At 40.0% G+C, this 22,631-nt stretch overlaps 1 long non-coding RNA gene across 2 annotated transcripts in view; it reads left to right on the forward strand.

The window, feature by feature from the left end:
• LOC139793726 (uncharacterized) overlaps positions 1-22,631 on the forward strand; it is a 329,041-nt gene that overhangs the window by 5,687 nt on the left and 300,723 nt on the right. For both annotated transcript variants that reach the window (XR_011724750.1, XR_011724749.1), the window contains exon 2: positions 13,260-13,367. This is a non-coding gene — a long non-coding RNA (uncharacterized lncRNA). The remainder of the gene's footprint in view (positions 1-13,259; positions 13,368-22,631) is intronic.

A 22,631-nucleotide genomic window follows, 5' to 3' on the forward strand; every position in this document is an offset into this window, starting at 1 on the left:
GAAGTGTTTGGCTCACTTTTTACCACTTCTGAAATCTTGCTAGCAATAGGATTTCAGAACTTGCCTTCAATAAATGATTAGTTTCTGCACCCATAATGTTGGCATGAGGGTCTGCAGACATTTTCTGCACACATAATGTAGGCATAATCTACTAAAACAGCTTTCAAGCAAAACTACTTTTGAATCAATGGCTACCATGAATTTTTAAACACCAAATTTACCTTTAGAAAATAGATAAATTCTATGCCATTCCTCTACTTTTAATTTATTACCTTCAACAACTGGAAAGTACTTCACCACAGCTTGTAAGAGAGAGAATTTGATTTGCTTTGTTGAGCTTCTGGTTGTTGAAATGAGCATCTCCAATAACTCAAGTCCTTCACCTCATCTGTCTTTGCCAGACTTTCACAAACAAGGAAAAGCTTGAGGCTTTATAGGTCTTTGAGGAAGACTAAGTGAGCTATTTTTCTTCTGCAGGATCTTTGTTTCTTTTCTGGGTGCCATTTTTCATTTTCATGCCATAGTGATATCTCTGTGCAAATGGTGTTAGAAATGTAACTTTTTCCTTTAGTACTGCTGTACACCAGCTCACCACCTTAGCCTTCAAAAAGGAGCTTAGATCCCTCTTATCTCTCAACACTTCTTTTCAGCTTGTGCTCTGTTTGTATCAGATTGTCTTGTCTCAGAGTTTTAAATTATCTTCCATGCACTCTTTTGAGACCTTTGTAAGCAATCTCTACAAGTTTCAGTTCCAAGACAGCCTTTTAAGTTGTGTGCTGCTGGTATGGTTTCAGTTTTCCTACCTGGTTTCAGAATCACAGAACAAGAGGGAAGGGACCTCTGAAGATTATCAAGTCCAACGCCCCACCTACTGAAGCAAATTCACCTGGAGCAGGTTGAACAGGATCAAGTCCAGGTGAGTTTTGAGTATATCCAGAAAAGGAGGCTCCACAACCTCTCTGGGCAGCTTGTTCCAGTTCTTTGTTACCCTCAAAGTAAAGAAGATTTTCCTCATGTTCAGATGGAGCTTTCTGTGTTCTAGTTTATTCCCATTGCCCCTCATCCTGTCCCTAGACATGAATGAAAAGAGTTTGGTCCCATCCTATTGACACCCAACCTTTAGATACTTATAAGCATTGATAGGATCCCCTCTCAGTCTTCTCCAGACTAAACAGACCCATCTCCCTCAGCCTTTCCTCATAACAGAAGTAGTCCAGTCCCCTGACCATCTTTGGACTCTCTCCAGTAGTGCCTTGTCTTGTCTTTCTTGTAATGGGAAGCCTAGAACTGGACACAGTGCTCCAAATATGGCCTCACCAGAGCAGAGTGAGCACACTTAATGCACCCCAGGATGCTATTGGCCTTTTTGGCCCACAAGGCCACATTGCTGGATTATGTTTGAATTGTCCACCAGGACTCCCAGGTTCCTCTCCTTAAAGCTGCTTTCTAGCAGGTCAGCCCCTTACCTTAAATTATGCATTGGGTTATTTCTTCCTGGATGCAGGACTCTACTCTTGCCTTTATTGAACTTCATTAGGTTTCTCCCCACTTAATCCTCCAGCCTGATCTTGCTGGGTGGTAGCACAGCCTAATAGTGTATCAGCCACTCCTCCCAGATTTTTATCATCGGCAAACTCACCGAGGGTACACTCTGTCATCCAGATAATGGATGTCCAATATAACCAAGACTGGACCTGGTGCTGACCCCTGGGGAACACCATTAGGTGCAGGCCTCCAACTAGACTCTGTACCACTGATTACAAACCTCTTGAGTTCTGTCATTCAGCCAGTTCTCAATCCACCTCACTGTCCACTCATCTAACCTACACTTCTGAAGCTTACTTATGAGGTTGTTGTGGGAGACAGTGTACAAAACCTTGCTGAAGTTGGGGTAGACAACATCCACATCTCTCCCGTCACCTACCCAGCCACTCATAGCATTGCAGAAGGATGTCAAATTGGTCAAGCATGATTTCCATTTGGTGAATCCATATTGACTACTCCTGATAACCTTTTCCTTCATATATTTAGAGAGGACATCCAGAATGAGCTGTTCCATCATCTTTCTAGAGATGGAGGTGAGGCTGGCTGGCCTTACAACCTGTAACACAACTAGATTACATGGGGCAGCTTAGAAAGGAAACCATCCTAAAATTGTAAAAAATTGTTTGGAAGGGACTCTTGGGGTCTCTGCTCCAGTCTCCAAAATCAGAGATTCCAGATTATATATGAATAATCTATTTTGGTGCTCTAGTGTCCTCCTGGTGGATCTATCTTTTTCTACTTCCCACCTTGAACCTCCCAAGCTACAATTCAAGTCTATCATCACTTCTTTTATCACCAGCTTCTGCAAAGAAGAGCATGACCCACCAATTTCCAACTGCCATTTATAATGTTCTATGCTGATGATACATCACATCTTCACAAGACTAACTAAGTCCAGCTCCTCACATATGTTTTGAGTTCCAGACTCTTAACTTCTTTGCTGGAACCTCTCCAGTTTCTCTCTGCTCTTTAGAATCCCCATATCTGCACACAGATGGGGCTTCATCAATAATACCAAGGAGAACAAGCTAACAACTTGGCTCACCATGATCTTAATGTGACACAGTACATAATCTGCCTTATTTACAATGACACCATTCCATGGGCTTATATTCATCCTGCTATTCCCTGTTCCCTCTTCAGCAGGGCTGCTATCCAACGCTGATTCAGTATTTTTCTTTTCTCCTTATTGCTCTTCTCCTAACATAAACTTCATGTTTCTGTTCTTCCTAATGATTGTAAAAGTACTAGACATTTGCCACAGTCAGCAAAAATCCCCTTTTATAAAAATATCTAACAACTTGCTGAACACATTCCCTTTGTTATGCCCTCTTCTGTGATGTGCACACAAGCATTCCTCAGCTTTCTTGGCTTCTAGTGTTAAAGCTGTTGAGATGCTATTAGAAATCTGTGTCTTGTCCTGCTGTCCCCCACCTAAAAAACTCTAGACAGCCTTACTTCTATATTCTGTCAGGATAAATCCTGTGCACGTTACATTACTCCTATTTGCTTTGAGCTAGCTCAAATCTCTATTCCCTACTGGAGTGTCTCTTTGCTACTTTATTTTATTCACATGAAACACCGTGTTTCTGTTCATCTCAGGAACCAATGAACAAAGCAGAAAAAAACTTCAATGTGCTGCACCTGTACCCATGCACTTCTGAAGAACCAATTAAACAGCTTCTTATTGACAGCTCCAGTTTTCTCGTGGTTCCCAAAGACTTTCTGTACTCATTTTAAAGCACCTGTTTTGGGCTCAACTGCATTTCAAACACAATAACTTTATTTTGATGCCCATCTGCTACTTGGTTAAGTGTCTCCATAGGGGCCATAGAAGTGGCTCCTTATGACAATCTAGAAATATTTTCTCTGTTCTGTTTATTAGATGGTCACATAAACTACTCAGTTCATCATAGTGAACCATTATGAAAGTCTTAATTTGGAGATCCACAAGTCTTGCTCTCCAGAAGTCCAGAAATAATGCAAGAATGCTTGTTTGTAAAAATAGTTGAGTATAAATGCATTATCAAACTCTGTACCTATTTAATTAATTGCAAATATTTAATGCAGGCATAAATGGAAAATGGGTGTTCTCTGCTCCTTAGACACCATTTCCCACATTTCTGAATTCTGATAGGCTTTTTTTTTCTTTTTTTTAATGGCTATTTTAGTGGCTGCCACCAACGACTCCCACTTCAGTGTGCAAACCATGACTCACAGAAGTGCCAGATAAATTAAATCAATGGAAAAGCAGATGAGCACATGAAGAGGAGGTGCAAAACTCATTAGTCATGCAGTCTTCTTTTCTGGGACTGAATTGCCTGGCAGAAAAGCATTGTGAGTGCCTTGTGCATCTGTCAAGTCCACCAGATGCCAATCTTACTCTAGCATTTTTTTGTAAAAGCTATTAATCAATATGCATTATTCAGTATTGTAAAACAGAACCTTAATTAAGCAGCTAACTGAAGCACAAGGAAAAAGGTAATCAACCAATACACAGTGAGTTTCTTCAGACAAAGAGAATAACATAGATTTTGCAACTTGAAAAGATCACAATTCATTTATTTCTTTTTCATATATCATCTTACATAACAATGCAGCTGAGGACAGGTATTCTGAAACAACAAAGTGAAATGAAGAATCTTTGTGAGCTAGACATTGATTTTGATCAATCTACATGAAATAAAGTGCCTCAGTGTACTAGATCAAAATCAGAAAAGGGCACAGTATTGCACCCTGTTCTTATTGCTGGGATGAGCCGGCATCTTCATTAATAATCTGTGTGATTTCCATGTGGTGAGCTTAGAGGTCTTTTCCAACTGTGCCAGTTCTGTGATTTCAGGCTTTTATAGCAAACCTATAGTTATTCACCTAAGGCTGAAACTGTGTAAAATGTCTGTATAGCCTCTTTCTTTTTACACAAAAGGGAACCAGGTATATTTATGCAGAAGCACAGCAATTAAAAAAAAATAATTAATCTCAGCAACTGCAAAGATGTTTTCGGTATGAAAGAATCTCACTAAACTTGACACTACAGATGTTCTCATAAACTGATCTGTTGGTCAGATCAGGCTACCATCTAGTGATAAATTAAAAATGAAACCTGAAGACTATCTAGTGTGCTAACACTAGATAGTGCCAAAACAAATCTACACTATACCTTAGCCAGGAAAAAGAACTAAGGTCACCACTTCTGACATCCTGAAAAAATAAAATAATGAACATGAGTTTTAAAGTATCATAGAATGTTGGGTTGGAAGGGACCTCAAGGATCATCTTCTAATAATATTGTTTATGTGAGATGTCTCAGCACCTCATTGAGCTGAGACTTAAAACCTTCCAAAGTGGGGGAATCCGCCACTTCCCCTGGGAGACCATTCCAATGTCTGACTGTCCTTGTAGTGAAAAATTTTCCTCTTGTATTCAAATGGAATGTCCCCAAGAGCAACTTGTGCCCATTGCCCCTTGTCTTGTCCATGTGACTCCTTGTTAAGTAGAGAGTCTCCATCTTCTTTGTAGCTGCTCTTTAAGCACTGGAACATTGTAATAAGGTCTCTCCTAAGCCTTCTCTTCTCAAAGCTGAACAAACCCAGTTTTCTCAGCCTCTGCTCATATGGCAATACTCCAGTCCTCTAATCATCCTCCTTGCTCTTCTCTGGACCCTCTCCAGCCTGTCTGCATCCTTTTTGTACAGCAGGGACCAAAACTGGATGCAATACTCCAGGTGTGGTCTGACAAGCCCTGAGTAAAGCAGAATGATGATTTCTTTGTCTCTGCTGGTGATGCCCTTGTTGATGCAGCCCAGCATCCTGTTGGCTTTCTTTGTTGCTTCAGCACACTGTGCACTAATGTTGAGCCTCTTGTCCACCAAGACACTGAGAGACCTTTCCACAAGGCTGCTCTTTAGCCACGTGGATCTCTAGCCAAATAGAGTGCAGAAAAAAGAAACCAAACCAACCAAAACAAAAAAAAAAATAACCCTCACACAAAACAAAAAAACCCCAAACCCACAACAACCTACAACGAGCAGAGCTGAGCCCCATGAAGAGGTGTCATGTGTAGGGGTTTGCCTATCCTGAAGCCAGCTCTCTGAACAAGAGTGCAATACATATTTTTGATCCCAGAACAAGAGTGAGAAATATGACTTTTTCTATAGGAGGATGCTCTGAGTCAGAACCATGTCTGATCTCTCCAAATGCTTCTTAATTTTATTACCTTATATAAACAAGTGCCCCATTCTCCCAGCTCTTGACTGCACTCAGGCCAAATGCAAATATATAGAAGTTGAATCAGGTGTCAGCATCAGATCCCTCCAGCAGATTCAAGAGCTTTCTTGTACCAATTTATCCAGCTATCTGACTTGACTTTATAGCTGAGTTGCCTTGTTTACAGTGAGAATGTATATGTATTTCTTGGCATACCCAAAAGGACAAAGTCATTTGAATCCACCTTCAAGCACAGGTTGTTCAGATTAGCGCAGGAAGCTCTAGCTACCTTAAGCAGATTATGACACCTAGGTAGAATAAGAAAAAAAGTGAAATAATATTTAAGTGGTTTTCCTTCCTGGTATCTTTAGATTTTCTTCAGTTTTCACTTTACTTTTTTTTTGTCTCTTGTACATTCTAAAAATTGTTTCTGTAACTCAGAAATGGAATGTGCACAGAAAGCTTTGCAGGTCAAGATGCTCCTGTGTTAAGATGCTCCAGTCATTTCTTGCATTCATTCCACTATGTTTACAATGAGGATAGCAATGTCTCTCCAAAAAATTGTGATTCTACTCCTCATTGTAAGAAATGTCATATAAAAAAAATCAGTGGCTGAAGTGCACATATCTAAATTGTATTGTTAGGAATACTCAGGAGAAATGCAATGATAAAACAGAGTACTTCACAAGTTAATTTTACCATCACTGTAATAATGATAAAAAGAAAAATTTTGTTCATGAGCAGAGGACTTCCTTAGTAATTATAAGTAATGCAAATGCATATTCATGCAATCTGCTTTTGCCAAGTTGATGTTGACTGGTTTGTATGCCACAACAATTAATAACGAAAAGATTACGACTGCCATTGTTAAGAGCTAAAAATGTAAAGGAAATTTAGCAATCAGCTAAAATGTTTTCTTGTGAGGTGGGGCATGCTGCAGTAAAAAGTTCACATCATATGTTGTTCACAGCTCTTATATGAAAAACAGTCTCGTGGTAAGTGGAATTTGTAAGAAATTTTCAATTAATAAAGTAGACTACAAGAAGAGCATTGTTGTGAGTGGATACATCTCTGCCTTCCAAACATTAAACAATATGAAAGCTTGATGAACATATACAGTTTAGGAAAGCTCAAATTTTTCCCAGTGTGGAGGAGCTGGGGTCTGCTCAGGCCAAGAGCACCCTGGACTGTGGAATAGTGTCACACCAACAGGCTGAGGGAGATCATCCTTCCTTTCTACTCAGCACTGGTGAGACACCAGTGAGCTACCAGTAAGACAAGAGGGCATGGTCTTAAGCTCTATCAGGGGAGGTTTAGGTTAGATATTAGGAAAAAAAATCTTTATAGAGAGGGTGATCACACACTGGAATGGGCTGCCCAGGGAGGTGGTGGATTCTCCGTCCCTGGAGGTTTTTAAGAAGAGCCTGGATGTGGCACTCAGTGCCATGGTCTGGTAACCACAGTGGCAGTGGATTAAGGGTTGGACTTGATGATCTCAGAAGTCCTTTCCAACCCACCTGATTCTGTGAATCTGTGACACAGTGACACATCTGGACTTCTCTGTCCAGCTTTGTGTTCCCCAGTTCAAAAAAGATTTGGTTTTACTGGACTAAGGCCAGCACATGGCTGGATGATGAATGGGCTGAAGTATCTTCAGCAGCATGAGGGAAGGCTGAGAGAGCTGGGGCTGTCCAGCCTAGAGAAGAGAAGGCTCAGGGGATCAGGGGATTCTATCAGTGTGCACACATACTGGGTGGGAGAAAGTAAAGACTGCTTTTCTCAGTGGCATCCAGTAACAGAATAAGAAACAATATACACATATTAAAACAGAGGAAATTCCACTTAAATGTGATAGCCTTTTTTTTTTTTTTTTTTTTTTTTTTTTTCTGAATATGGTGAGATGCACTCAAGCAGGTTGTCCAGAGAGGCTGTAGCATTTCTGTCCTTGGAAATGTTTGAAACCTCGCTGCACAAGGATCCAAGCAACGTGCTCCAGTTTACCCTTCCTTGAGTGGTAATGGATGAAGTGACCTCCTATGGTTCCTTCCAGCCTCAATAGTTGAATGACTCTATAAGTCAATAAAAAAGAGCATATTCAGTACCCACTTTCCAGTGCATGCAGGCACTTCTCATACAGCATGGCTCTTCCTGAGACACACCTCTTGATAATGGGCCTGACAGAACCCTCCATCAGCCGCTGCAGGCAGTAATGATGCCTCACAGGAATCTCTGTGGTCATGGGTTTGCATGAAACTGGTGGTCCTGGGACTGCTGGGCAACTCAGAAGAATGTGGATGCACAGTACACCAGTGCATCACCAGTGTGAGGCAATGCATTCCCACTGAAGTGGAGAAGGGATGTGGTCCTGAGCCCCAGGAAGAGTTGGACACTCTGCTTTCTGGAGAGGGCTCTGGCATGATCTTTGTCACAGGAGTTCAGAGGGTGCCTTTGAAACCAATGCAGGTGCAGCCTGAGAGTACAGGCTGCAAGGCTGTACTCATGTTTTGCAAGCTGTGTTTAAAACCAGCAGAAGAAGAAGCAAAACTGAAAATGCTTAAGGAAGAGGAAACACTACCATCAGTAATTAAAATGTGTAAAAACCTCTTGCTATGCAAATCATGTTCTCACCAGTATCACTGAGAATTATGGGCACTGGCAGCTGTATCCAAGCGTTTCTGTGGATAATAGTCAGGTTCTGAAAAATTTTCAAATATAGTCTTAAATTGATTTAGGTCAATCTGCAGTCTCTATATGAAATACTTGGTAATTCTGATATGCAGAATGCTTGAATAATTTACCTGTCATCCACAACATTGTCCCTCCATATTAATTTCACCTATCTGCCTGGTCATAGCTTATATATCAGAATGTTGTTTTCTGTAATGTTGCTACAGGGTATGGGAGTGCTTTGTACCATGGCACCTTGTGTCAAGGTGTTTGAGTTTGGCAGAGAGAGCCAGAGCTGCCACTTTCTTTCCCAAATTTCCAGTTTCAAGTGGTTGTGGGAACTGCCTTTGCATTTTGCTCAAGGACAACCAGTTGGGTTTATTCTAAGACAGTGCTTAGAAACAAATGAGTCTGCATGTGTGTTTGCCTTTTGAACCATAGGGGAATTGGCACAGAGAATATCCTTAAACTATTTGACTGGGCAGATTATCCCTGAAAAGTTTTGGATTATCTACAGAGTCATGATTCAACACACACTGAATCAGAGACTCAGATCCAGGAACAAAAAATAGTCCCTGAAACACCACAAATGTCACTGGTAATTCTGATGATAGAGCTAAGTTACTCTGATCCCTTCTCTGTAAGAAGGGATGGCTCATTTATCCCAGTGAAGTAATTGCCAACAAATGGTCTTGCAATGACTGATGTATACAGAGAAACAGCAGACTAAATGTTTAAATGCACATGAGAATTCAGGCCCTCTTTATAAGAAATGAGAAAGAAAACCTCAGACTATGTTTTGCATCAAAGTCAAGCACAGTATTCCTCAAATCTATAATGAAAATAAACTGACTCTTAAGTCTTTCAGCCTTCTCTTTAATTATAGACTTCTGCCTCCATGATGTGACTTATTTCTTTTGGTTGACACACCTTGAGAAAACTCAGTTCATCCCCAGGGAAGAAACAGTCTCCTGTTCTTACTAGAAGCTGCTTTCACTTATTTTTTAAGATCATAGTAAAAACCCAAACTAAAAATCTAAATATCTAGATAGTATGTATCTAAAAATCTAGATATTTCTGCCATACCTTCCCGAAAGGGATAATCCAGACATGCAAATCATTCATTTCATGAGACAAAAAAAAACCTGTCTGAGAATTGCTCAGAATGGTCTCTCTTTCTCAAGACTTCTATAATCTTTGTGGTTTAGTGGCATTTTTGTTGTTGTTGTTGTTGTTTTGGTTTTGTGGAATTTGTTTTGTTTTATTTTTGATTTAGTTTTTTTTTCTCCTGAAACAAGAAGTAGTGAGTATTGCATTAGCCATTGCACACATCTCCAGCACACCATTTCAGTCTCTCTCCTGGCCACTGCCTTGGTCCAGGGATGGCAGCAGTTTAAGATCCCTCGTACACTGTGTCTTGGCTTTATGGTGAAACCCTGGAAGACACAACAAAAAGCTGCAGCCCTCCTCCCATGCTTGATGAGCACTCCTGGCCTGGAGCAGGCAGCACAGATTTCCCAGTGATTTGCTTACCCATAACCCATCTGTGGTGTACATCATTAAAGACAGCTTCCAAAGGAAATTTTTTGAGGTCTATAGAGATAGACAACTATAATATCCTTCTTTTGTCCCCCAGAGGCTTGTTACTCCCCACAAGGCACGTATCCATTGTGAGCTTTGCCGCCATTTCCTTTCGCTCAGGCCTGCGCTCCCCTGCTGTTTAATTTCCTGGCACAGGCAGAGCCATAAATTAAAGGGACTATTATATATTTTTATACTGTTATTGCCTGCAGGAGTCTGTTGCTACCTCTGTATCTGCAGATAAACCAGAGCAGAGCCCATGCACACACTCAAGCACTTGCCTGTAGTCGTCTGTACCTCTCAAACGTCAGCACTATCCCTGGCATGGCTCAGGGGCAGCAGACAAATTTCACTGTCCCCTTGGGGCTGGAGCCTGGAAGCAGCTGGCAAGCCCTCTTGCCTAAGGGGTCTGTTGTGGTGTACATCCCAAGGCCCTTCATGAGGCATACATTAGAACACCATCCTTGCCCACCAGAGAGTTTAATGTCAGGGAAAGCTGACTGGTGGTCAGTGTCCCTTCCTTCTGGCTCCCTGTTCTCTCTATGGGTACTGCTCACAGAATCACAGAATGTCTTTGGTTGGAAGAGACCTTCAAGATCATCCAGTCCAACCTTTGACCAACACTGTAAGCTCACCCCTAAGCCATGTCCTTTCTGACCGTGTCCACATGCCATTTAAATGCCTCCAGGGATGACGACCTCACTGCTGCCCTGATCAGACTATTCCAATGTTTGAAAACCCTTTCAGTAAAAAAAGATTTCCTAATATCCAGCCTAAACCTGCCCTGGTATAGCTTACATCCATTTCCTCTGGTTCTGTCACACACCACTAAGGAGAAGAGGTTGTTTCCTTCCTCACTCCAACCTCCCTTGAGGTGGCTGAAGAGAGTGATGAGGTCTCCTCTCAGCCTCCTCTTCTCCAGGCTGAACACCCCCAGCTCCCTCAGCCCTTCCTCACAGGATTTGTGCTCCAGGCCCTTCATGAGCTTTGTTGCCCTTCTCTGGACATGCTGCAGCACTTCTCTGTCCTTCTCTGGTGTTGGGAAGGCTGAGGTAGGATAGCAGACAGGCTGGGGAGCTGCTTGGTCCTGGCAGCTGTCACTCAGGTGTAGGGAGCCCTGTTGGGAAAGGGCTGCCAGCACCTTCCCTGAGCCTTCAGGTGGAGAAACAAACATCTTGGGGCTCAAGGCAGGGGGAACAGAGCCAGGAGGTCACAGGAGCAGTCTGGGAGGTCAGGTTTCCTTAGGGATCCAGAGGCACAGTGCAGTGTTTGCCTTAGCTCTGGTTTCTGGCATAACTTTGCCTGCACAATCAGAAGGGGGGGAAGTTGTTTACAGAACTTGTTTACAGAACTTGTTTACAGCTCTTCTGTATTATCTCATCTAAAAGAGTGGAATTTTCACTGTCAGCAAAATTATTTTATTTCAGTTTGTGTTCTTACGAGATCTAACTTTTGACATAGAAAAGCGTTTGGATAATTTTGGTAGTTTTATTTTAGGAAAAGTGCACACAGATCTACCCCAAGTTTCTGGCCAATGTGATGCCCCATCAGCAAGGCAAATATATTGTAACAGGAGCCCAGAGACCAGGTCATGTGAAGAAAACCAGACTAGACCTGCAGACAAGGAGAAAGCTAATGGGTTCTGAGATAATAATGTCAGTGCTTTGGTGAGAATAACACACAGAGAGGGCCAGCCAAAACAAGGAAGAAAAAAAAAACCCACATCAAACCAAAACATTGTGAAAGACAGGCAGTGGTTACTGCATAATAAGTGGTTACTAAGCACTCCAAAGGTGGAGTAAAATTGCTTGTTTTTCCATGTGGAGAAGGAAGAACTGGAAAAACTTAGCAAGATAAAAATGTAAGAAAGTAAGGTCAAGTAGCATGGCTGAAGATAACCATTATGGTTAACAACTCTATGCCATCAATATCTTTATAAAATATTTCTGGAAACCTGTAGTGGTCCCAGCTTCTTATTTTGCTGTCTGTGCAACAGCTCATCACCACCAGTTTTATAGGTGAGAGGAAAATAAGATTAATTTGGAAGGCCAAACCCATGTAGATGAAACTAAAGCTGAAGAACTATATGGCTTTAGTGACAGCATTTTATTTTGTTTGTGTTAATCTCAGAATTACAAACCGTTATAACATTTTGTCTCATACCAGCTTGGTGGATATGTTTTATCAGTTTAGTTTTCATTTACAGCATGAAAAGCAAGAGAGTCACTGTACCTACCATCCTGAATTAAGGAAATAATAATTCCAAGCTGATAAAACATTGGAGATAGAAAAAAATACTAATGGTTAGTGATACTAATGGTTAATGATACTAATTAACCTGCCCTGATACACCCAAGTCTGTATTTCCTGACTATCACTTTTGCAGAAAGCCTGAGATCTCTGTAGTCTTCCTGGAAACCAAAAGGTTTAGACTCAGTTCACTAAAACAAGAAGGCCCATCCTTACAGGGTACTGAAATCCAGGCACTGTCTATTATGGAGGCTTAGGAGCAACCAAAGTGTGAGCGAGCTGCAGTTTCTCATCTGTGTCCTACCCTGCAGTCTAACTTAATGACTGCCACTCCCATTTTGTTTGATTTTCAGAAACTTTAAGTGCAGGTGCTCATCAGCCATTTTACTCCAGCTGTAAGTCAAGGTGCAAACCAATTAGTTTTCCTTTCCTGTTTGTGGCTTCCTGTCTACAATCAAGAAAGAGCATGTGAGATATGGAATCTTCTCAGAAGTTAGGAAAACCAGATAACAACATTCCTGTCCATGAACTTTATCTGCTAGATTGCAGCACAGGTGCAAGCTATCTATAAACCTGTGTCAGGGAAGGTAAAGAAAAGGCTCTCACACATTAAAGTATTACAGCAATTTGATAGCTCTCAACAAAAGATAGTCACTGAAGGCTCTCAACAAATACAAGCCTGATTTCCAGGGATAATATGGGCTAAATTTCAGGTTCTTACACTTGAACAATTAATACCAAAAGCAAGAGGAAAATGGTGGTTAATTTCCAGAAAAGTTTTATTACAGAGTAAAATGAAGCTCTGAGGTAATAATTTGTGACACATTCAAGTTATTGTGGCAATAAGAGGAAGTAAATCAACAGAAGTCTGGTTTTGATAAGCTCAATGTTATTTGCTTGAGTGTGTTTAACAGTGGCCCCATCTCATACTCCTCTTGTTTGCTGTATCTTTTTCTTTGGGATAATGCCCTCACTAACCAGTTCCCATTTATTGATATAATTTTCTGTCAGGAAGGACCCGGGGATCATCACAGACAACGTGTTGAGTCAGCAGTGCACCCATGTGGTGAGGAAGGCCAAAGGATGTTGGGACTGCATGAACAACAGTGAAGCCAGCAGGTAAGGAGAAGTGGTTTCCACCCCCTTTCCATTCAGAATTGCTGAAATTCTATTAAGATTAAGTTTTGTGACTCCACAACAAGAAAGACATTGGCATACTGGAGCAATTCCAGAGAGAGTCACCAAGACTGTGACTTCAGCACATAACAGGCAAGAGACAGAGGAGCAAACTATTTATGCTGTCTTTAGAGGGGAAGGAGAAGAGAAGGAACTGGTTGCTTTCTTCTACTACTTGAAGGGGAGGTTTAGAAAAAATTGAGACAGGTGCTTCTTAGCGGTAAAAATGATAGGATGAGAGACAATGGACAGAAGTTACAACATGTGAAATTCTAGTAAATTATTAAGGGAAAAATGCAATTAATTAGAATACTGAGAAACTTCCTTGAATAGGAAGCTTCAAAAATAATTAAAACTCAGCTGGTCAAGGCCCTGAGAAATGTGCTCTAAGCTGGCCTTGCTTTGAGATGGAGCTTTCACCAAATGATCTTCATGGGTCTCTTGCAACCTATAAATCTCTATTATTCCACAATCCTGCTGACACCTGCAGAAAAAGATAATCTTTCCTTACCTTGGTGAGGACAGACTATTTAGATAGCAATTTTTTAAAGCAGTAGGCTTCATTGTTGAGTTATATAGTTCCATTTAAAAAATGGAATTGCACTGACTGTTCCTGAATTCTGTGTAGATCAGTAGATAGCACCAATTTTGTAAGTGGATTAATATTATATTGGGAAAATATCTGTCTGGGACAGTGTGATGTAGCACAATTCCAATTCCTTGTTTAAAGATAGTGTTTAAATCCTAAATGTACTTACTGTGTGGGAGGTTTTTTTATTATTTGTTTTTTAATTAATTTTTGGAGGGGGTTGTTTGTTTTTTCTTTGTTGTTTGCTTGTTTGTTTTGCCAACCAAGATGTAAATATATTGGCAAAATTGTGTTTAACCTTCTTTTAAATAAAAGTTCTTATGTATATTATCTTAGTGAGTCTGGATTGTGATATCTCAGAAAATTCAGAATTCAAAATGGACAAAAACCTAATCTTCAATTTTGCCTCAAGCTCAGAAACAATAATGTGCACATTTTTATTGCAATTGTTCTTCCATTATTTATAGGGAATGTAATTGGACTGAGACACTCGTATAATGTGAACAGATGTCTCAACTTGTAATATGTTGTTCTATATAAGATGCTATTTTTATTACCATTGAAATGGGCCTTTATTGAATATCTCCTTCCCTTAACTATGAAACAAATCCAGGAGCACTATCCAACAGACAAAATTAATACAGATGAGAAGCAGAAAAATTTTGTATTTCCCATCAGAGAGAAAAGCCCTAACTTTCTAAGTGTTTGATGTTGGAGAATGAAACTATTTCATCAACTTTTATTGGAATTTACTGTTACAAAATGAACTGCACATTGCAAGATAAAACAACCAAAGCAACAAAGGTTGTCATTGTCAACTAGATATTTTTCATAAATACTTTTTGCCTTGACAAAAAGTCCACTTTCTGTCATAGAAGCCTTGGCAAAAAGGAGCAGCCAGCCAATTAAAATTTTTAATAAGACTTGAACACATACCTGAACAAATTCAATGTTGCTAATATCAAAGAAGGGAAAACCTTGGTATTTTAGCAGGTGTTGGCAGAAGAGGTGGGCAAACAAGTTCAGACTCTGCCTTCTACAGTGGTGCATAGATTTACCTAAATAATACAGGATTTGGTGCCTGTTCCCCACTATAGAACTTCATAATTGCAGTTCATCTCAGTGTAATTAAATTCTACCACTTGACAGGTCCACAGAGGTATTCTATATTAGGTAAAATGAGGACTCTGGATGCAGATAGAGTTTCTCCCAAAAGAAACACTGCCTCAGAGCTCAGCTGAATGCACTCCTTAGTTGTCCAAAGCACTGCCAAGATCCAAGACACTCATTACATCTGTGGGACACCACTGCATCATTCCAGTGCATTTGGTGAAGTCCCATGTTTTCTAATACATTGTAGAGAAGGAAATTGCTGGCACACAGTGAGCTGTTGCCAGAAGGAAAGTAGTAAAACTTTTATTAGGTTTTTCATAGGGAAACCCTTTGGGTATTGTTTTCAGAGAGATAAGAAGGTCAATTTAATTACTGAAATCACTTCTCTGAAACATGTTCCTATCTGTAGCACAAGAGAACTAGGTAAAGGCTTTTCTTATGCAGTGGCAGCTTAGTGAATCAGAACGGTCACTCTCCCTACCCTCTGTTGCTACTATCCGTCCCCAAAGCTGTCACAACAAATCAACATTAAAGAGAATGGGGTAATTTGGAAAGAAATTGAGAGGACCAGAGAAATGGCTGCATGGGCAAGGCATCGAAACCACTGAAAGAAAGATAATGAATGGGGACTGACCCTGGGGAAACACACAGAGTGCATGTGGAGTGTCACTGGTAGAGATCTGAACCTCAAGAACACCTACAGGGAACAATGAAGTCTTTGCCTAGGAAAATAATAGCACTTTGCATTTCAGAAGATGGTACAGTTAGCAAGCATGTGATTCACATGGATGTTTTGTAAATGCATTAATTCGAATTTATGCAGTGCTTTGAATCTGTTAAGTCAACAATTAGGAATAAGGAAGAAACATGTTTATTAGTGTTGCCCTAGAACTGGCAGAAGCCCTCACTGGTATCTATGAACAGATGGCAAGCTCAATAATTAGCATTAAAGCCAACTCAATAGAATGCATGATTTTTAGGACAAGGATGTTCTACTTCCCTTCCATTTCTCCAGCTTCACTTATTTGACTCTATTCCTTACCTTTGCTTTTATTTTCTGTACCTCATCCTAATTTTTTTTTCTTTTTCTCCTCAGGCTCTTTTTCCTTTCCTTTTGACTTGGTGTTATAAATAAGAGAAATAAGGACAGTGACAGATAGCAGATGCTTAGAGAATACTCTTATAATCTGTGCCCAAATGAGAGTCGCCTGTTAAAACAAAAACTTCTAAAGAATGTTACCTGACTAACTGAGTGAATAAAAAGTGTAATGAGGCACTGGGGCTGTTCACAAACAACTGCTATTCACATTTTGACCCTGGGAGCCCTTTCCAAGTTCCCTCTGCCTATGGTTACTTTCCCCTGAGCTCCACCAGATGTGGTGCTAAGGAGGTAAGGACCTGTCTGATTAAATCCATAAAGGAGTGAAGCATCTTAAAGAAAATGGTATGGTTTTATCTATCCTGCCTCTCCTCTGCTACAGTGCCAGTTGAAATACATCTATACGAACCACTGTATCCTATAAATCGCTCTTGCCAATTTTGTTTTTTTAAATTATTATTATTTTTTGAATGGTTAGGGTTGGAAGGGACCTTAAAGATCAAGATTCAGCCCCCCTATCAGGGCAAGGACACCTCCCACTAGACCAGGTTTCACAAAGCTTCATCCAACCTGGCCTTAAACATTTCCAGGGATGGGGGATCAACAATGTCCTCAGGCAACCTATTCCAATCTTAGTAACCTCATAGCAAATAATTTCTTTCCTGTAGGTCCCTTCAGGTACCAGAATACTGCTATAAGGTCTCCCCAGAACCTTCTCTTCTCAAGCCCAATCTATCTCAGTCTGTCCTCATAGCAGAGGTGCTCCAACCCTTCAATCCCTTGAGGCCCTTCTCTCCAACAGGTCTCTATATTTCCTGTGCTGGGGGCTCCAAAGCTGTGCTCAGTATTCCAGGTGTGGTCTCACAAGAGCAGAGTAGAGGGGCAGAATCACCTCCCCCTCACTGCTGTCCATGCTTCTTTTGATGCAGCCCAGGATGGGGTTGGCCTTCTGGGCTGCAAGTCCACACTGGTGGCTTCTGTTGTGCTTCTCATTTACTGCCACCCCCAAGTCCTTTTCCTCAGGGCTGCTCTCCATCTATTCTTTCCTAAGCCTGTATTTGTGCCTGGTGAGACAACTTTAACTGGGACTTGGCTCTCCTAACCTGATTCCTAGCTGCTCAGACAACCTCTCTGTAATCTTCCCAGGGTATCTGCCCTAGCTTCCACCCTCTGTATGCTCTCTTATTAAGTTTGAGGGGTTTTAGGAGCTCTTCACCTCTGTGAGTGACCCTTGTTAATGGTTACAGCCCATTTGAAACTACCACCCTCAGAGCTGGCTCTGCCCACACTGCCAAGGAGCTGCTTGCTTATCCATGCTGGCCTCCTGGAATTTTTATGTGGCTTTGTCTTAGTTGGGATGCATCGCTCTTTGGCCGGCAGGGGATCCTTAAATATCCGACAGCTTTAATGTGTCCCTCTTCCCTCCAAGATGTTATTTAATGACACTCTCATGAGCATTTCCCTGAAGAGACTGAAATCTGTCCTCCTAAAGTGAAGGACAATAAGCTTACTGTGAGCCCTCCTAATTGACCTAAGGATCCTGAACTCTACCATTTCATGGTCACTACAAGCAAGGCTGCCCTTGAGCTTAGCATCCCTCACCAGCCCTTCCTTTTTGTTGAAAACAAGGTCCAACACAGCACCATTCCTAGTTGGTTCCTTGATTACTTGGAAAAGTAAGTTGTCATCTACACACTTTAGGAACCTTCTGGGTTGTTTGTGCTTTGCAGAACTGTCCCTCCAACAGATAACAGGGTAGCTGAAGTTCCCCATGAATACCATGAATTGTGAAACTGCTCCTATCTATCTGTAGAGTGTCCTTTTTTAACATACAGACTACAGTATAACCAAGCAAGGACACAGTTGCTGTAGAAGTATTTCCTGACAAGGATGTTAAGTAATGAAGTCTTGGAGTATTAATGATGCTCCATGTGCATGTGCACATAATCACGTGTGATATGAAAAGCCACAGGTGCATTTTTAAAATCTGCTTTTGAGAGTGTCACACAATGGAAATTCAAATGCTCACGTGGGTGTAAATTCATGTTATGGCCATAATGTAATTCAGCTGATTAGGATACTTCTTTAGCTGTAATAGGATTAATATCCTGTGCCACTATTAAATTAACACAAAAAGCAAGCTAAATGAAAATATAATGTAACTAACATCAACACAGTTGAGACTCAACCCCCACTGTTGAATTATCCAGATCAGCTGTACTCCATCATCATAAGTATTAACCACAGTCTGACACTTCTTTTTTTTTGTTATCTCAGGACTATAACCTTCTTTTAATTCCAGTGATTTTTCTGCTGGTTCAGTTGCAGCTTTCCTATCTTAAATTTTGGAACAATTTTATATCCCTGAATTGTATTTGTAGTATAGTTTCCTGATACTTCCTGTGCTAAGATGGACATGTTAAAGAAACAACAAATTTATAACTGTTTTTTCTACAGTTGTGTTATTCCTATTCTGTCTCTTCTTCACTTCTTGTTTCTGCTGATTTTCTCTCTGCTTTCCATCTCCTGAAGCATTCAGAATGGATTTATTTTTTGGTTTGATGCCTTTTAAAAATTAATACCAGTACACCATGTGTACAGTCTTAGGATGCTTTTACATTTAATCTTCCAGTATTGATCATTCTTCCTCTTTTCCTCATTTCTGTAGGATCATGGTGCTCCTCTCTTTTACTTCTCTTTTACACCACTGTTCAGCTATTCTAGCTCCTTTCTGAACTTTCTCAAGTTCTTTCCAGTAAGTAGAAAGAATCAGTTTTGGGTTTCCAATGTAATGTTTCAAAGGCTCTCTGTGCTGCCTGAGAGGATAGTTTGTTTCATGGATAGCATATTTTAAAAAAAAATCAGAAAATGATTAAAGTTAGAAGCTCATCATGTAAAGTCACCTGCTCCAAGGAGAGCTAACTACAAATATAGATCAGATTGGCCAATGCCTGGTCCCTGATGGTTTTAGAAACTTCCAAGGTCACTGTTTCTATCACCTCCCTAGGCAGTGCTTAAACCTGCTTTTAGTAAAAATTTCTTTCCTCATGTCAAAAAAAAATTTCCCCTGCTACTACTTGTGTCTGTCATCTTTCTCCCTTTGTGCTTCATTCTGAGAACTTCTCTTCTGTTGGTGGCATCCTTCTTGAAACTGAATGGATGCAGTGGATTTCTTTTTTCCTCCCCCACACTTCATATCATTCTTGCAGGATGACTCTTGACAAAGTAATATTTTGACCCAGTTCCTTGAGCCCTGCTCAGAACCAGGCCAACAGATGTTGATGGTATCTCATTATTAGTCATAGTCCATGATATTCAAGTAGACTGTATTGTCTGTTGTTTTTCCTGATGGTATTTCCTGATGGTATTGATGACCTGTAGTGTGCCTAGGTAAAGAGTCTGGTAAATACGTATTCTAACACAATAATCCTTCCCTTATAAGCCCATAGTTCTTTTGTAAAACAGTTTCCTTTCACAGAAAAAGTATTAATTCCTTAGAAGCAGCCTTTCTTCTCCCCTGTTTTTGCAAATTCAGGTATATTTATTGCTGTACTGCAGGTGGTAAAAGTGTTTGAAGGGAAGGACAGTAGACCATATTTTCAATATCCAGAAATAAATAAGCTGGATCAATATACTGTAACAGATTGTTTTGCTCATTAGAAGGTAAAAATAAAAAGCAAACTTGTCAATCTACCAAAAATCTAGCTTTTCAATAAGGATATAATTGGAACACGCTGTCAAAAATGACTTTGAAATTAAATTCACAGCAGCTGGTACTCAATACACTTCATGACAGGTCATCAAAGATAAAAATTTACCTCTATGTGTTACTTCTTTAATCTCTGTCAGATATTTCAAAATGTCCAGGATTTTTAAAGCAATATTAACTCTTTCAGGTTAAAATAACACACAAATTATGTCTTTATCTTAACTGGACTCTTCATTTGCAGGAAGAAGAGAAAAAGACTTCAATAAGCAGAAGGCTTCACTCTAACATTTGCTATTGGGAGTCACAATCCTTTTCTAACCCACCCTTTATAGCCTTGACTAGTACTTAGCTTTGTTGTAGCTTTTAGTAGCAAATTAACTCTTTAGTAACTAATGATTTCCTTCCTTCATCTGAAGTAATAATAAATACTTAGCAATATTTTGTACCAGCCATAAGACTGGTGGATGCCATCTTACACATGAATGTTTCTTAAAGACCCAAACATACAAATCCAGAGTTATATAGAAAGACAGAGGGTAGTATTAACAATTAGATCTGATAAAGATTACTGCAATTCTCCTCTGCAGCTCACTATTGAACACATTATTACCTTTTTCCTTAAAATCCTCATTTTAAAGAAACAACAAAAGATTATTTTTCCACCTGGAAAAGTATTTTTTATATTTCCTACTCCTCCAGAAACCTAGGATGGTATAAAATATGGCAGGTGACTAGTCTCATTTGAGATAATATACAGTTTCATACAAAATCATGGAAATCAGGAACTAGATAGGAAACAAGTTCTGCTACCCATGGGTATGTCATGCATCTGTTAGAAGATTGCCAGAAGGTCAGTTGATCAGATGGTTTTCACATGTTCCATTCTTCTGTCATCAAGGTTGTTGAATAATTAAAAGTATCTTCTTGGATTTTGTACCTGTCTCCACTTTGTGCTGCATCACTTTTATTGATTCATTTTGTCTTTTGCAAAAAAACCCCAAAACAACATAGTTGTTGGCAAGATGTGTTACATAAGTGGTTGAGAACGAGGTAGCCACTGGGGTCTGTTTGGGTCAGGACACTGTATAAGACCTCCAGATGTCGCTTCTAGAATAACACTTCTTAGTTTTATGAAATTGGAGAAAATTATTTCAAAGGATAAGCTTAGGCTAGGACTCTAGACTGAACCTGATGCAATTCCTTACTTATAATTCGATGGGTGATACTACAATTATTTTCTCTTACAAATATTTTCTCTTTCCTTCAATAAAATCAAACAGCTTTTCCCTGTGCCCTCACACCCAAGAGCATTATTTCACAGTAATAGTCAATAAGCTACTTTATATTTACAGCACGCAGCAGAGACCATTTTAGAGCTGTCATGATGCTGTCCCTTCCCTTCCCTTCCCTTCCCTTCCCTTCCCTTCCCTTCCCTTCCCTTCCCTTCCCTTCCCTTCCCTTCCCTTCCCTTCCCTTCCCTTTTCCCTTTTTCCTTTTTCCTTTTTCTTTTCTTTTTTCCTTTTTCCTTTTTCCTTTTTCTTTTCTTTTTTCTTTTCTTTTCCCCTTACTGTTGGAAAATTCAAGTGGTTGCTTCTCTTGCTGCTGTCCTGTCGTGTAGAAGAGTGAGAAGTAATGGCTGGCTTGGGAAAAAGTGATTGCAACTGCACTCCCTGCACCCCTATTCTGTAGTCCTGGCTACAGGTTCATAAGGGGAGGGGTAATCTCAAAGAATTATCACAGACCTGTAGACCTTCAGAAAAACTGAAGTCCACACTAGTGAGCTGAGGCCTCTTCTGTCTCTTTTTATGATTAAATTTGGCACGGCCACAGGGCTTTTGAAAGTGTGAGGTCAGTACAGCAAATGTCATGTTGAAAGTCACCATTTGAGCTGTCTTAGCAATACCAGTTTCACTAATTAAAAATCCTAAGAGTACATAATAAGAATTTTAATTAATTAAAGTTTAATTTCCAAAATACTGAATACTCAAGAGCTAAGTAAGCCACTTGTCTTTATCTTATCATGTTTTAAGAATGAGACTATACTTTTTTACATTATTCGTCATGGGTAACTTTTCACAGGAAGGTATGTTTCATTCATATTAAAAGTAGAACATGCTTTTCAGTGAAGAAGTACAATATTTAATATTTGTAAGTTTCAGTTTGTAAAATATGTATTCCACAGAATAAGATTTCCTCATAATTCTTCCCATAAATTCCTCCGCAGCTTTTTGTGGAGTGACTTGGAATTCTGGAATTAAATACAGGGCTATGTTCTTTTGACCTAAAATCTCTGACCTGCAAGATAAACTGATGTTTTTGCTTGAGGATGAGTTCAGCTAATTGTTGATGGACAGCTGTGACACAGTTGGTACATGGTTGTGTTCCCAGGGTAACTCTCCCATTCAAAGTGATTCAGAATTAATCATTTGTTTTATAGCAGTACATCAGGTGTTATGTGCCACGCTGGGGGAAACAGACATTTTTATTGAAAGGGTCATCCTTTTATTAAAATACCCTTTAATCTTCCTTTGTCATATAGAAAGAATGTTTTCAGTATTATAGATGAAAGAAACATAATGGTTTCAATAGAAAGGATACTCAGGAATTTCTCCTTTTCTTAGCATGAGTTCCTTGGGACTAACATGAACCTAAAAAACTAGTAAAACTGAAAAGTCCCTTTTTATTTTCTCTTTCCTT

This window comes from Heliangelus exortis, chromosome 2 (assembly GCF_036169615.1).
Source record: "Heliangelus exortis chromosome 2, bHelExo1.hap1, whole genome shotgun sequence".
Taxonomy (NCBI): Eukaryota; Metazoa; Chordata; class Aves; order Apodiformes; family Trochilidae; genus Heliangelus; species Heliangelus exortis.